The sequence below is a fragment of the Nerophis ophidion genome, linkage group LG08 (assembly GCF_033978795.1).
Source record: "Nerophis ophidion isolate RoL-2023_Sa linkage group LG08, RoL_Noph_v1.0, whole genome shotgun sequence".
Classification (NCBI taxonomy): Eukaryota; Metazoa; Chordata; class Actinopteri; order Syngnathiformes; family Syngnathidae; genus Nerophis; species Nerophis ophidion.
The window spans coordinates 54207953-54220890 of NC_084618.1; the positions used below are offsets into that span (position 1 = coordinate 54207953).

Here is a 12938-nt window from a genome sequence, read left to right on the forward strand (position 1 = left end):
TATTGGTACTCAAGTTTCAGGCATATTCCAATTGGTAACATTTGGTGAATAAGTTAGACTAATAAAACAGGGCTTGCAGGTAACAAAAAACATTTTGTCTATGTCAAAGCCACAACAATTGTCTTGTTTTTATGTATTCTAAGCAGTGCTTACCTTGCTCACACTTTTGTCCACTTATTGTGTAGGGTAGCAGGCATTTAAAGAGGATTTAGAATGTTGGGGACAAAAAGAATCCTGAGTCATTCAACAAAAAAAACTATACATATTTGTTATCTGTACAATAAAATGGCTTAATAAATGTGCACCATTTGCTTGAATTACCGCATTTCAGGCCTGATTTACTGAGATCCAAATACCACGCACTGAACAGCGTGTGCAATTTATAAAATAGTGTGTACTATTAGTCGGCGTGTTGCGTGCAATTTACTAACAATGCATGTGCAATTGAAAAATGTTGCAGACTGCCATATTTACATGAGGATTTTACATGTGCTAAACAGTGCATCACCACGGAGACAATCTCAAGTATTACCACAAAAGAGCTCATTGGAGAAAGGCTGCACTTACTCTGGCTCAAAGGCAAAAAAATGCAAACTTAAAGAAGTTTTCTTTATGTAAGAAATATTTTATTAATATATGTTATATATGAAACAAACATATGTCATTAAAAAATGTTAAATGACACCAAAACGCAAAAATATAATTTGTTTTAATAAATCCCTAAAGGATAACTGCACTTTCTTTGGAATTTTGCCTATCTTTCGCAATTATTATGAAAGACATGACAACGGATGGATTTTTTTCATGCATCCTAACTTGTGAATAAACGTAAATAAAAGTCTGTTTACAGCGGAGCCAATGGTAGGTTTTCTATTCCACCCATAAAATCCAATAAGTAACCCCATTTACATTTTGTTACCTGAATATTAACGAAGTATTAGTGATATTTTTATTATAAGCAATAAGACAGACAAACTTTTTATAGCGGCGCCCTGATCACAAGCTTTTGCGTCCATGTTGACATAATTGACAGATCAGATGCTTTCTCGTTTCCTTACTCGTCAAACTTTATTCTCGATCATAAATCATGCCTCTTACGCAAATAGTAGGACAAGGACGTATTCGGACATGTTGGTACACTTTCACAACCAATGTAGACCCTGTATGGCAAAAACGACATGAAAAACGCTTTTTTCCATCCCACTTTACTTCGCGAAGATTATGAGTCATTCTTCAGCTAAATGCGAATATATGAACATCCGAGCAGTCGGCATCCTGTTTACAGCAGACATTGCACAGTAAGTGATGTTTTATTATGTTTGCTGGGTCTCATAAAGTCTTCAGTGAGTAATAATCAGTGATGTAATGAGGGAAAAAAGACGAAGGTTTGTGATGCGTTTTTTAAATAATGTATTTATTGTATGCTTAAAATGAGCAAAATACGTAAATACGAAATGTTAAAATACATTATTATTATATATTACATATAAACTTACACCATGTAAATAAAACCTTAATGGAAGTGTTTGGATGTTTTTTAAGGGCTTTATAGGCAGAATATAGCGGTTCCCATAGGCTCCATTGTGTCATGGCTAGTTATACCAGGCCATGCTCTTTAGTTGGTGTTCTTCTGTGTTTTGTGTTGCTCTCTGTCCTGTGCTTTTCTTTTGGTGGCTTTTACTGTCGTATTGGTGTTTTTTCGTGACCGCTTCACACAAAATTATCCAGCCAGTGAGGGAACCTCAGGAAATTTCAATGAACCAGTGGATTGTGGAACTAATGGCCACAGCGAAATGTTCTCCAGCACCAGCGTCACCATTGCATCCGTCGCCTCTCCTGCACCCTCCTGTCCTCCTGCTGCTTCTGCTCTGCAGACGCCGACGGTGCAGCCGCCATCTGCTGCTCGTGCTGCACAGACGCTGACGGTGCAGTCGCCATCTGCTGCTCGTGCTCCATAGACGCCGACGGTGCAGCCACCATCTTCGTCTTCAGCAGATCCTTCGCCGACGGTGCAGCCGCCATATTGGTCTCCTGCGGTGCAGCCACCATCTTTGTCTTTCACGGTGCAGACGCCTCCATCTTCTCCAATGGGTCTGCAGACGCCACCATCCTCTCGTGGGTCTGCAGACGCCGCCTTTTTCGTCTTCAGCGGGCTCCTTGCCGGGGCCGGGGCCGACCCCTTCTTCGTCTCCGGTGAGCTCCTCGGTCACACAAGCGGCCATCAAGCGCCCATACGCGGCCCCCTCATTGGCCAAGAATGTGGCCATTCCATGGTCGACCGCCTCGCCAGCTGTGGTGGCGGTCTACTCGTCGCCGCCATCTGACTCTTCCCCGTTGGTTGTGAGGACATATGGCCAAGCGACCCACCGCTTTGTCCCCTCCTGTGACTTTACACCTTTTTTTTCCATTTTTCAGAATGTCTGGTATCTGTCTGGTATCCGTGCCGTTTTGTTGGTGTTCTCCCTTGTTTTGTGTTCGTTCCTGTCTTCTGCTTTTCTATTAATGGCACTTCCTGTCGTGATGGTGTTTTTCCGTGACCGCTTCACACATCTTGCCCAGAGCATTTCCCCTCACCTAATTTCGGTTTGCAATCAGTTCTATTTAAGTTGAGTGTGAGCCACCATTCTCTGTCAGGACTTTGTTTGAAAATGATAATCATTCATGTGGACGCTCTTTTCTACTGCCGCGAGTTTTGCTATAATCCAGCATTCCGTTTTTGTTTCTCACTTGTCAGTTTTACTTTCATTTTTTGCATAGCCTTCCCTATGCTTCGGTGCCTTCCTAGCGGCACTCATCTTTGTTTGTTTTGAGCCTCGTTAAATACATATAACTGCACGTTGATCTTCTGCATCTTGGGAACACGCCACTAATCGCTGTCATGCGACCTGAGCGCCACACATTGTAAGCGGACTTTTGATCGCATTTATCAAATATTTAGAATGCATTACATATACCGTATTTCCTTGAATTGCCGCCAGGCATATAGTATGCGCCTGCCTTGAATTACTGCCGGGTCAAACTCGCTTCGCAAGATAATTAGCGCATGCTTAGTATTACCGTCGGGTCAAATTCGTGACGTCACGAGTGACACTTCCCATGTCATCATTTTCAAAATGGAGGAGGCTGATTTCAATCATTTTAAATCGCATAAAGGGAAGAAGATTAAGAGCTATTCAGTTGGATTTAAGGTCCAAGCTATTGAATACCGGTATGCTAAAAAGAACAGTAAGCAGCTATGTTTTATTAATATACCTGTGGAGCCGACCGTCCGACAGACAGGCAGGGCATGCTAGCTGTAGCCCTCCCCAAGATGGCGGCGAGCGAGCGGAAAGGTGGAGCGAAAGAGCAACCTGGACTGAGGTTTTATTGAAAAATAAACAAAGTCAAACTGCTCAGGCCATGTGCTTTCTTGGTGGTCCTGGGAACTTGCAAGATAACGGCTTGAGACCGTCACAATACTGTAGCTGCGTCTGTTAAATATGAGTCATTAAATGACTCCCGCCTCCTGGTGAAAGAGGGCGCTAGTGATCCTTCTTGCGACAACTTGGCTGCAGAAGAAGTGAAATAAGTGACGTAATTGTGCTGGGACAGATATGAAGCGGCGGGTGCACGACGGACCTGTGCTGGCTATGTAAACAACCGGGCTGTTCCAGTCCTAAATACCCAGTGTATTATTTATACAAAAACATTCATGTTGGCAGCGGTGGGATAAAGAGATCACCCACGGAGCAGAACGAGAGGGGGAGTTGTCCGAGGATAATTCTGTCGTCACCCGCGCCTGAGCTAACTGATAGCAGCGTCAGATAGCAGTTTTCTAAACTGGATTTTCCATCATGGCACGAGGTAATAAAGGAAGATCTCCATCGAGACAGAGAGACTTTCAAACTGAAGAAAGATAAGGAATACTTTTATAAACAAGTTATCGATGCTTTTGATCGGAAGGAGCTGGCATGGATTTCATCTATGAGTAAAGGTAAGACCATTTTTCATTTATTTTTTATTTTTTAACCAGGTAAAATCCCATTTAGATCAAATATATCTTCTCCAAAGGACACCTAGCCAAGGGCCAAGAGGGCAGCAGCAAGGTTATTTTAAAAACAGTAAACAACACATAAAACATCACATTTAAAACATTAAAACTTGCTCATATGACACGTGCATACAGACAAGGTAGACTGCAATCCTTTCACAGAAGCTTTAAACTCATTTAAGGTAACAAGGGTTTTAAGTTGAATATTCGATTGTAGGTTATTCCAAGCCTTCGGTGCTGAAAATAATAACCATAATAACGTTTTTTTTTTATTAAATGTGCTTTTCATGATAGTATCCTTACATCACACTCCAATTTTTACTGCATGCCTTTGGTAAGCGTAGGATTGAGAAGAGGTTTTGAAATAATTAGCGCATGCTTACGTTTACCGCATGCCTTTGGTAAGCGCAGGAGTGAGAAGAGGTTTTAAATTAATTAGTGCCCCGGCGGCAATTCAAGGAAATACGGTATATATATATATATGTATATATATATATATATATATATATATATATATACACATATATATATATATATATATATATATATATACACATATATATATATATATATATATTTATATATACATATATACATATATATATATACATATATACATATATACACATATATATATACATATATATATACATATATATATATATATATACATATATATATACATATATATATATATATATATACATATATATATACATATATATATATGTGTATATATATATATATATATATATATATATATATATGTATGTACGGTATATATATATATATATACCGTATTTCCTTGAATACATATATATACATATATATATATATATATATATATATACATATATATATATATATATATATATATATACATATATATATACATATATATATATATATACATATATATATATATATACATATATATATACATATATATATATATATACATATATATATATATATATATATATATATACATATATATATATATACATACATATATATATATATACATATATATATATATATACATATATATATATATATACATATATATATATATATATATACATATATATATAAATATACACATATATATATATATATATATATATATATATATACACATATATATATATATATATATATATATATATATATATATATATATATATATATATATATATATCCGTCATTTTGTCTTACATAATGATTGTGAACGACAGGCCAAATTCCCAAAAAAAGCGCAGTTTCCCTTTAAATTGTCTAGCAACTATAAAATGATGTAGCTGAATAAACGATACGTCTATAATGTTCTATTTCTGATAGCCTAAAATGATGACACACACACGTAGGATGGAGGATTCTCGTCCGTCCATCTGTCTTTACAGCGCAAGCACTGATCCTGCAGCCATGTTTGCACGTCCTTCTGACATGTGCCAAACAAACCGCAAAATGCTGAGTTTTTATCAGATGAGTTTTGATTAATCACGTTGCGCGTTCTAAATAATCATATGTACATCTTATTCTCTAAGTATTGTGGGTGTTTCGACGATCAGCATCTATCCATTCATCCATCCGTTTCTACCACTTATCCCTTTCTGGTTCGCGGAGGGGCTGGAGCCTATCCCAGCTGCATTGGGGCAGAAGGCAGATTACACCCTGGACAAGTCGCCACCTCATTGCAGGGCCAACACAGATAGACAGACATGTTTTGCATATTAATGGATTGTACGTATTATTCTGCTCACTTAACAGATGCAATCCACTTTGCACATGTTTAGTTAATCAGCTTTTCTTGTGCCATCAGGTTTGCACGTGTTTCAGTGCATGCAAAAACCTTAAGTAAATTAGGCCCTTAATCCTTTTGGATTTAGGTCTGGAATCCCTTAGAATAAATGTTTCTATGCCAAAGGATTTAGGTCTGGACACTGGCTGGGCCCTTTCAACACAATTGAGTTCATTGTACACTACAGTAAAGCAAGCGTAATACGTAGGAGCGACACAGCAAAGTGGCGCAAACATTTCAAAGCGCTACGTTTTAAAGCAGAAGATAATGCTGCTGAAATCTGATCGCTCGTGTTCCTTTACATGCAATTGCAATTATCATTGAAAGCTAATACACATCTAATAAGGATGTTGCCTGCAGCCACAACTCTTAATGCCATGGCTTTTTGACCAAACGCTAATCACAGACATCGGCAGGTACTTGGCCATGCACCTGGCAACTACATGATATTAAGCAAGTAATTGAATAAAAGAAATAACTGCAGAATTTGTGTTAATCAAACTAATTTAGTCAAATTCTCATCCATATACAGAACCGAAATAGGAAATATTTTTAAACAAACTAAAATCAACTCCCCAGATCAATGAATATAAAAATCTTTCACTATATCTGCAGCCAAAACTCTGTGTTGTACTTGGATTGCCACGCAATCGTCTGAACCTTCAAGTCTATATATCTTAAGGGATTCTAAGAGTTGAATAGAGTCTGCCGAAAAGCAAACCGCATCCCTTGGCCTGCTGATATGAGACCATTCGAAAACTGCTTTTGCATCGTGGGAAATAATTCAACCCAGAAATACTTGTCAGTGTACATCTTAGAGAGTACAACAGCATTTAAAAAAGGATACAGATTCATAAAATGTGCTGTTTGAGAAGCCCATTTTTTTATAGAGGGGAAAGTTTGTGTCTGAGAGACATGTACTAAAGAAGTTTTTGGACATGAGGGACAAAACTCATAACAATATGCATAAGAGCGATAAGAAATACTGGATATTCAGAGAAAGTCAAGAAAACGTTTTTGGAGGAACTAAATAACACTATAGACGAATAGCAAAGGAGGGCACAATAATGTAAGTCATTTTTAGGAGCTCCAAAAAATCTCAAGAGAGGTGCTTGTACTTTAACTACCAAGAGTAATTGCTAAAGTTGAGTCCAAACCCTTGGGTTTGTTTAGTTTTTTTTTTGTCTTTCAATAGTACTTATTATTTCCATGCTTGGGAGTCGTCCTAATGTGCAATATACACAGCAAATTGGCGGTTCTTTCGGTATGCGCTCTGCTTTTATTTGGAAGTAATAAAGGCGAGGTACAAAGATGCCTTCAGAGCTTCATGTCTCTGAGTAATGCTCCGGAGTGCAATTTATTGCTCACTTCTCTACAGGAAAAAGATCAAATATAGCATATATTCATTCTTGTGCCACGCTTCCGGTGCCTATCGCAGAAACATTATATTGTAGATAAAACTTCACAATACAAGGGACAACACAGTTAAATTGTCATCACTGAAAAAAAAAAAGAAATACTTCCCAAAGAAGAAAAACAGCCTCAACGCTCTAAATGAGAACGTCACTGTGCAATTTCAGCACTGAAAAAGGCACCTGCTCCTATTCAGTGTGTGTGTGTGTGTGTGTGTGTGTGTGTGTGTGTGTGTGTGTGTGTGCGTGTGTGTGTGTGTGTGTGTGTGTGTGTGTGTGCGCACATGTCCGCCAGTCCAACCACCCCCTCTCCCAGTGACGAAGTACCACTTTCCGATCCCACTCAACTGGCCACCTTCCCATCTTCCTTGCTGCGTGAGGCCTGCTTTCTGCTCCGCCAACTGATGGCGTAAAAAAGGGGTTGAAAATGTGTGTAAGTGTGTGAGTCAACAAAGGGTTGGAGGGTTGGAGATTCAGAACAGATTATTTGTTTACTTATTTTTCTTGCACTTTTTAAATGCTGAGATTTTAACTACCAGTAAATTAAATGTGCTGTGATTAAATGCTACAATACTGATGTAAAGGGCCAATGCAGACAACATTGGCACTTAAAGCATTTCATAGTTATGGGCCTAAACATGATGTCTACAGGTAAAATTTCCCCCAAAATAGGCACAGAAGTGATTTAAAGGCCTACTGAAATGAGATGTTCTTATTTAAACGGAAATAGCTGGTCCATTCTATGTGTCATACTTGATCATTTCGTGATATTGCCATATTTTTGCTGAAAGAATTTAGTAGAGAAAATCGACGATAAAGTTCGCCCATTTTGGTACTTCCTGAAAAAGCCTCGCCTTTACCGGAAGTCGCAGACGATAACGTCACATGTTGATGGCTCCTCATATATTCACATTGATTTTAATGGGAGTCTCCAACAAAAACGGTTATTCGGACCAAGAAAAAAAAAATTTCCCCATTAATTTGAGCGAGGATGAAAGATTCGTGTTTGAGGATATTGATAGCGACGGACTAGAAAAAAAAAAAGAAAAAAAAATGAGTTAAAAAAAACAAAACGCGATAGCAATGGGACGTATTCCGATGTTTTTAAAGACATTTACTAGGATAATTTTGGGAAATCCCTTATCTTTCTATTGTGTTGCTAGTGTTTTAGTGAGTTAAATAGTACCTGATAGTCGGAGGGGTGTGTCCACGGCCGGGTGTTGACGCACAGTGTCTCAGGCGAGTCGACGGCAGCTATGGACGGCACAAGCTCAACTTTTATCCGGTAAGAACTGACTTTTTAACCACAATTTCCTCACCGAAACCTGCTGGTTGACATTTGGTCTGGATCCATGTCTGCTTGACCGCGCTCTGATCCATAGTAAATTTTCATCCCCGGGAATTTTAAACAAGGAAACACCGTGTGTTTGAGTGGCTAAAGGCTAAAGCTTCCCAACTCCATCTTTCTACTGTGACTTCTCCAATATTAATTGAACAAATTGCAAAAGATTCAGCAACACAGATCTCCAAAATACTGTGTAATTATTAGGTTAAAGCAGACAACTTTTACCTGTGTGTGTGCGTAGCGCTCACACTTCCTAAAACCCTGTGACGTCAGGCGTACACGTCATCATTACACGACGTTTCTAAGACGAAACTCCCGGGAAATTTAAAATTGTGATTTAGTAAACTAAAAAAGCCGTAATGGCATGTGTTGCAATGTTAATATTTCATAATTGATGAATAAACTATCAGACTGCGTGGTGGGTAGTAGTGGGTTTCAGTAGGCCTTTTAGCTTAATTTTCAAACGAGTATCAGCACATTTCAGAAAGTCTACTTTTCGCTCCCAAATGTGGCCAGGCCCACATTAGCCTGCTGACATGTCCTACAGAAGGCTGGAGGCAGTTTCATTTTGGATAAAACAGAATGTGATTTGGTTGGATCCTCATCCCAAATCATGTTATTTCCACACAGAATTTGAAGAAATTAGCAAACTACCCTTGAGAGGATAAATATGTAAGTGTTGTCCAAATTTTGCCACGTTTTGCGGTTCCTTTTTAGAGCAGACACACCAGTGACGAGCTTAATGGAACTTGTTCGCCCTCCGTGGTTGCAGTGGTTTCAGCGAGCTATTGCAGGTCCTGTTTGCTTGGTGCAAATACCCCAATGACTACAAGTTGGAGATTAATAGTATTCACATCGTAAACACAGACGTGTAGGTCTGCTTCACGCTCGCACAAGCTCACTGCGTACTTTCCAGCGCTCAAAAAGCAGAGAAAAAGTAAGCCACTAGTAGTCTATTTTGTGTCCTCTTTTATTGATGTTCTATTGCTGTTATTGTACCTTGAGTTGAGTTGAATTATGCTTGAGAAAATGCTGAAAGAACGTTTTCAAGAGAAATTAACATTTCCAGCAGCTTTACAAGGGTGGAAACACAGGGGCGCATTAAAAAAGAATAAAACTATTAAAAATATCATGACAACCTTAAGAAAATACCCATGATAGGCAGACTCCGAAAATAAGTAAACACAGGCTACGAGGTCTATATATTATCATATTCGTAGTTCTTTTTCTCTCATGAATTTAGGCATATTAGTTGTGTTAAAAATAATTGTGTTACATTTCTTTATCCACACTGTCTATGTAGGGAAATTGGCTCCAGTTCTGTAGATGACATAAAACCAAAAGGGGGCAGAATATTGAGTCTGGCAATGGAAAGGGGGGGCTCCGGGTACAGTTCTTTATGTACCCATTACTTAAAATCCAATTGATATTATGGGAAAGGACTCCCAGATTCACATTCAAGAGAAAAAAAATACAAAATAGAGAATTTGTTTAAGAAATGTCAGTCATTTGGACGCAATGGTTCCACTAATGTCATGTGGTGTTATAACAGCACTCTATGGGAAGAATACAGAATAGTATCTAGGTTTTTGTACCACCAACTTTTCTAAGGATTTGCTTTTCGCAGGAAATTTTCACCAAAACCTTCACCAAATATTGAGTGCAACAAACTAGTGAGCTTACTCACGTAACATTTGTTTTAAATCAAGTGTCCAAACACCCGTTGGTGACTCAGTCATGTCGTGTTATTGTTACACGGTTTGAGTCCAACTGTGTTCATGATGTATCTACTACAAATTCTGTTGGTGTTAGTCTGCCCTCAACTTCCCACCCGGAAGTCATTTTCTGACAGCTCCGTCACACCTCTATGACATCATCACTGGCTGACTGTTCTCTGCTACAGTTGCACAAGTCTGTCTATATTAAGTGATACTTGCGGGTGTGGGGGATGGATTAATTGGATTTGCATATTTTGTTATGAGAAAATTTGATTGGTTTTCTAATGCTTCGGTCTTCGTTGAATCATTTAGAACGGATCAGGGGTTGGTTAGTTAGCTGAGCTTTAAACTTATGACCCCCACCAACCGGTTATGTACCCGTGAAGCACACAAATGAGTCCTGTCCCTTCAGCAAGAAGCTTGAATGATGAAAGATACAAGATACAGTATCTCACACAGGAGAGCCATGTAAGATCTCATCTTGTGGTTGGGATGATTCTGAATAAAGTAATGAATCATCAAGTGGAGCTTGTTAATGATCTCAAAGGAGCTGGGACCACAGTCACCAAAATTATTATTAATACTCTTTGCTGTAATGGATTGATACCCTGCAAGATATACAGGCTCGTTTGATGTTTGTTAATAAAACCCTGAATAACTCAAATAAAGATTGGGAGAATATTATGTGGTCAGATGAAAACATTGACTGCTTTTGCCTCAGCTTGAGTCACCAGGTTTGGAAGCTGATCCATATTGAATATAACCAATGGAATACAACCCTATCCCTACTATTAAACATGGAGGTGGAAATACACTGCTTCTCTATGAAGTTTACAAGATGACATCACTGAACTGAGGGGACCAATGAAGTTGGCCATGTACCGTAGATTCTTGGATGAGAACCTCCTAGTTTCAGCCAGAACTCTGATAAGGGGTCATAGATGAGTCTCCAAGTACTGACAATGACCAACAACATATGGCCAAGGAAAGGACGAGTGACTCAAGAAGAAACATTAAGCTCCTGGAGTGATGAAACACTTACTTCGAATTTCCACTTGATACTAAACAGCCGCGGACCGGCTTCACTGCTGGAGGGCACCGCCCTGTGCCGTCTGGGAATCCCCACCGCCGTTATGTTGCAGCTCCGTCGTGCAGAGAAATAGCGTAGACTTTAACAAGATCTCACGAATCCGTGGGTAATCACGTGATAAGGGAAGTAGTAAGAAAGCCAACCACAAAAAGTTTCTTCTGTCTTTCAGAGGAGTAGAAGCAAATAAACCTGGTCCTGCCTTGATAAACCACTTTTTTCTTGCAACAAGCAACAATAAAACAGTACATTATCCCTGGTGAGTGTGTCACACAACCAGTCTTCCACGCTCCTGGTCTCTCTATCAGCTGATATTCAACACAAGCCCTCAAATCCCCATTTTTCCTGCACATTAATATTTAATTTTTGGACCTGCAAAATTAGCATGTCCTCATCCATTTATGTCAACAAGATGAAATTAAGTCTGAAAACCTTTGAAACAGGCGGCAGTGGCATCTGCAGACTACCAGGGCGAGCTGTCGGCCAAGAAGAGGAAGGCCGAGTGCGACCTGATAGTTGGTGAGAACAGCAGTGCAGCGGAGGCGCCCCCTGCTGACAACACAAATACAGCAGAGAAAGAAGAAGCAGAAGATGAAGGAAAAGTTAAAGAATCTCAATAAATTGAGAAAGAAGAGAAAATACTTTAAGAAATTCGGGGAAGTGCTGAAGAGGAATCAAACAATGGAAAAACTCAAGAAATTGAGAAAGGAGAAGAAGCAATTGAAGATAAAGAAAATGATGAAGATAAAGAAGAAGCTGAGGATGAAGAAAAAGTTAAAGAATCTCAAGAAATTGAGAAAGAAGACAAAATAATTGAAGAAATTTGGGAAAATGATGAAGAGGAATCAAACAATGGAAAAGCTCAAGAAGCCCTTGGAGATAAAGAAAAGGATGAAGATAGATAAGAATATGAAGATGAAGAAAAAGGCAGAGGAACCCAGGAAATTGAGAGAGAAGAAATGCCTGAAGGAATTCAAGGAGATGAGGAAAAGGAAAAAGTCGAAGATAATCAAGAAATTGATAATGAAGAATTGCGGGAAGAAATGAAATATGGAAAAGAAGGTAGATAAACCCAAGAAATTGAGAAAGACGAACAAATAATTAAAGAGAGCCTGAAAGATTATGAAGATGAAGATGATGATGATGAGGAAGATGAATCAAATGTTGAAGACACTCAAGAAATTGAGAATGCTAAAAAGAAAAGTCTGAAAAAGATCAGCAGGTGGCAGGAAGCGACTAAAGATGGTGACAATTCCAGGAAGTGAACATGAGCAAGAGCCTGAAACAGGCCGACAAGTGGAAAAGGACAAATCAATCAATCAATGTTTACTTATATAGCCTTAAATCACTAGTGTCTCACTAGGGCTGCACAAACCACTACGACATCCTCGGTAGGCCCACATAAGGGCAAGGAAAACTCACACCCAGTGGGACGTTGGTGACAATGATGACTATGAGAACCTTGGAGAGGAGGAAAGCAATGGATGTCGAGCGGGTCTAACATGATACTGTGAAAGTTCAATCCATAATGGATCCAACACAGTC

At 38.9% G+C, this 12938-nt stretch overlaps 2 protein-coding genes across 5 annotated transcripts in view; one reads left to right on the forward strand and one right to left on the reverse strand.

Annotated features, from left to right (window-relative positions):
• The window catches only part of snx29 (sorting nexin 29), a 350232-nt gene that overhangs the window by 280859 nt on the left and 56435 nt on the right, over positions 1 to 12938 (reverse strand). The gene's annotated exons all lie outside the window — the stretch shown is intronic.
• LOC133557937 (uncharacterized) overlaps positions 2762 to 12938 on the forward strand; it is a 44701-nt gene continuing 34524 nt past the window's right edge. For both annotated transcript variants that reach the window (XR_009807872.1, XM_061908917.1), the window contains exon 1: positions 2762 to 3973. The gene's annotated coding sequence lies outside the window, so the exon portion shown is untranslated. The remainder of the gene's footprint in view (positions 3974 to 12938) is intronic.